This window comes from Bactrocera tryoni, chromosome 3 (assembly GCF_016617805.1).
Source record: "Bactrocera tryoni isolate S06 chromosome 3, CSIRO_BtryS06_freeze2, whole genome shotgun sequence".
Lineage (NCBI taxonomy): Eukaryota > Metazoa > Arthropoda > Insecta > Diptera > Tephritidae > Bactrocera > Bactrocera tryoni.
This window is the reverse complement of record NC_052501.1, coordinates 46,823,089-46,826,112: the sequence shown is the minus strand read 5'-3', so window position 1 is coordinate 46,826,112 and position 3,024 is coordinate 46,823,089. Positions and strand designations below refer to the sequence as shown.

At 39.4% G+C, this 3,024-nt stretch overlaps 1 pseudogene; it reads right to left on the bottom strand.

Moving 5' to 3' along the window:
• Positions 1 to 2,308: 2,308 nt before the first annotated feature.
• LOC120773205 lies at positions 2,309 to 2,496 on the bottom strand (annotated as a pseudogene).
• Between the last annotated feature and the right edge of the window lie 528 nt (positions 2,497 to 3,024).

Here is a 3,024-nt window from a genome sequence, read left to right as displayed (position 1 = left end):
GAGGAAACTAAGGCATTGTTAGGTTGTTGATTGTTGTTGTTTTGTGGTGAGTGGTTAGGTAAAGAACAAATTATTTGAGGTGGGTTAACAGAAGAAATTTTAGATGAAGTAGTAATCGGTGATATGTTTAATGAGGTGGGTGGTGAGATTAGAGATTTGGAGCTTTGAGTAGGGTTATTATTTGATTTTTGTGCTTCTTTAGCTGCCTTCGCGAAAGAGGAGTTAAGCATCGATGGTGTTTGTGCTTTGTAAAGCTTAAGTGCTTCGCGCATGGAACATTTGTTTTGACATTTTATTTTAAGTATTTCTTTCGTTTGCATGTATTTCGGGCACGTGTTGGCAGATGACGGGTGGTTACCAGAGCAGTTTGCACAGAGCGTGCGAGAGCATGGGCGAGGATGGGGGGGAAGATTGCATGACATACATACGGGCGCATTTTTGCAGTGTTTGGCGGTATGACCAAGCCGTTGACAAGTTTTGCATCGCATTGGGTTAGGGTAGTAGGGTTTCACTTTAGCGCTACGCCAAGAAACGTCAACTTTATCTGGTAGCTCGAACAGATCAAAAGTAAGTAGCACAACTCCAGTGAATTGTGAAACTCCTTCCGCAGTTTTCGAAAATTTGTACACTCCGACTACGCCTTGGTTACTCATATTTTCAATAATTTCTTCTACACTGACATTGTTTAGGCAGGGTGCATAGATTGTACCTTTTACGCTATTAAGATTGTCATGATATTTTACAACAATTTCGCACACACCATGTAGCTTTTTAGTTGAAATGAACCTTTGGGCAATTTGGTTGTTTTTCACAAGCAGTAGTAGATTGCCAGCACGTAATTCAGAAATCGAAATAATTTCTTTACTAATAACTTTTAATGCTTTATGTACGGCGAAACAAGAATAATTAGAGATAGGTTTCGTTGAATCGGAAACACTAATAATAATAAATTTAGGGTTTTCTTTCCTAGACTGAGGCAAGTCGGGAAAATTAAGGGGCGTGTATGAGGGTTTCTTTCTTTTTGGATGGGATTCCGAGGCAAGCAAAGCGAACCTGTTATTCCCGAGGTTGGGTGGCCCGAGGGCCATGATTATTATATCTACACACTCGATTCACTTGTTTAGCAAACACTTGTAGGAAAAACGATATGCGGTATAATAATAAAACAGAGATTTACTAAGCAAACACGTGCACGTAAGACGGATGTGTACTGTGCGAAATACGCAAAAGATAAGCCGAAACACATCTACACAGAGCGAGCTTTAGTCGATGACTGACAGAAAAATTAATTATTTTAAAACTGAAGTTGAAAATATTTCAAAGGAATATTTAAATAATGAACTCAAAAAATTCTGGGAAGTAGAAGAATTACCTCAGACTACTCAACTTTTAGAAGACGACCAGACATGCGAAGCCGATTACAAGTCCACAACAACAAGAAACGAACATGGTCATTATGTTGTGCGACTACCATTCAAACCAACTTTTCCTGAAACCATAGCTCTAGGCCACTCTAGAATATCAGCAGTCCAACAATTTCTAAGCCTGGAAAGAAACCTGATAAATAAAAGTGAGCTTAAATCAGCATATGATAATGTGATGGACGAATATCTCAATCTCAATCATATGGAAGAAGTTGTACCATATGAAAAAGTATCTAAAGGTAGATATTTATCTTTTTATCTGCCACATCATGGGGTAATACAACCTGATAAACTCACAACAAAAGTATGAGTATTTTCAATGCTTCAAAGTGTACGAGCTCAGGCAAATCACTCAACGACGTACTATACACTGGCCTGACCTTACAACCTGATCTCGTGCTGTTAATACTAAATTGGCGCATGTTAAAATATGTTTTTAAAGGCGATGTAGAGAAAATGTACATAGAAATTCTAGTACACAAAGATGACCAAGACTTCCAGCGCATTGTCTTCCGCAAATCAAGAAATAGTCCAATCAGCGACTACAAGCTTAAAACCGTCACCTTTGGCATCAATAGAGAACCCTCAAAAATCTGCGTCGATATGTATTCACGATCATACGTATACATACATACATATGTATTTACGCATGTTTGTAGGCGAAGCTGCTACAGCGGCAAGGGGTGACAATCGGCGGCCATTACTTTACTTATGCCATAGAACTTCTATTGCTACGAATATGGAAATGACAACGAAATAATGCAAATATGCATATTTCTAATGTCATTAATTTCTTTGAAGAAATGAATGATCCTGAGAAGTATAGTCTTAACTTTTCAACGGCCAACGCAGAGCGTTTCAAAAGGAATTCATTCATTAAAATCACCACTCAGAAGTCGTCTTATCCGTTGTAAGCGAATGATTTTCGAAGAAACATCATTTCTAATATGCCACAAGACAAAATTAGAAATGAACTTCTTAACCTCACGCTGTCAGATAAAACGAAAATATTTCGTCATCGTGGGTCGATTTCCAAAAAATGTAAATGAAGACCGTATGGCTAAATGAGCCTTAGTCGCCTGCCCCACACCACACCTACACCCATCACTAACACGCACACTCACCACACTCACCTCGACATCACCACACTCCACATCAACACCAACCACACGCGCGAGCGCAGGATCCACACACTAAAACACACACCACATCACTCCACTGAAAAAGGGTCCGCTTTGCACAAGCCAGTCCAGATTCGACCGCTTTCGAAACCACGTCGCTTTCCGCCACCGCTGCGCAACGTTCCCTCTTCATCCTTCACTTAATTCGCTCATTGTGTGCCGATCACCATCGTGTTGATTATATCGGTGAAAACCCATATTAATAACGTGAAATTCACTGAAGAAGCTTACTTAAATCGCTTATTGTGTGCGGATCATCATTATTTGAATAAATAACCATACTGTAGTGTTAGTGACACCTTGCAAATTAAGTGAAATTACTTTTTACTGAAACAAATACACGAACAAGGAGATAAAACCGGCTTTCGTTTAAAAAGAAAACCACGAAAGGTAACAAATGGTAAGTCAGTCCCGCAGTG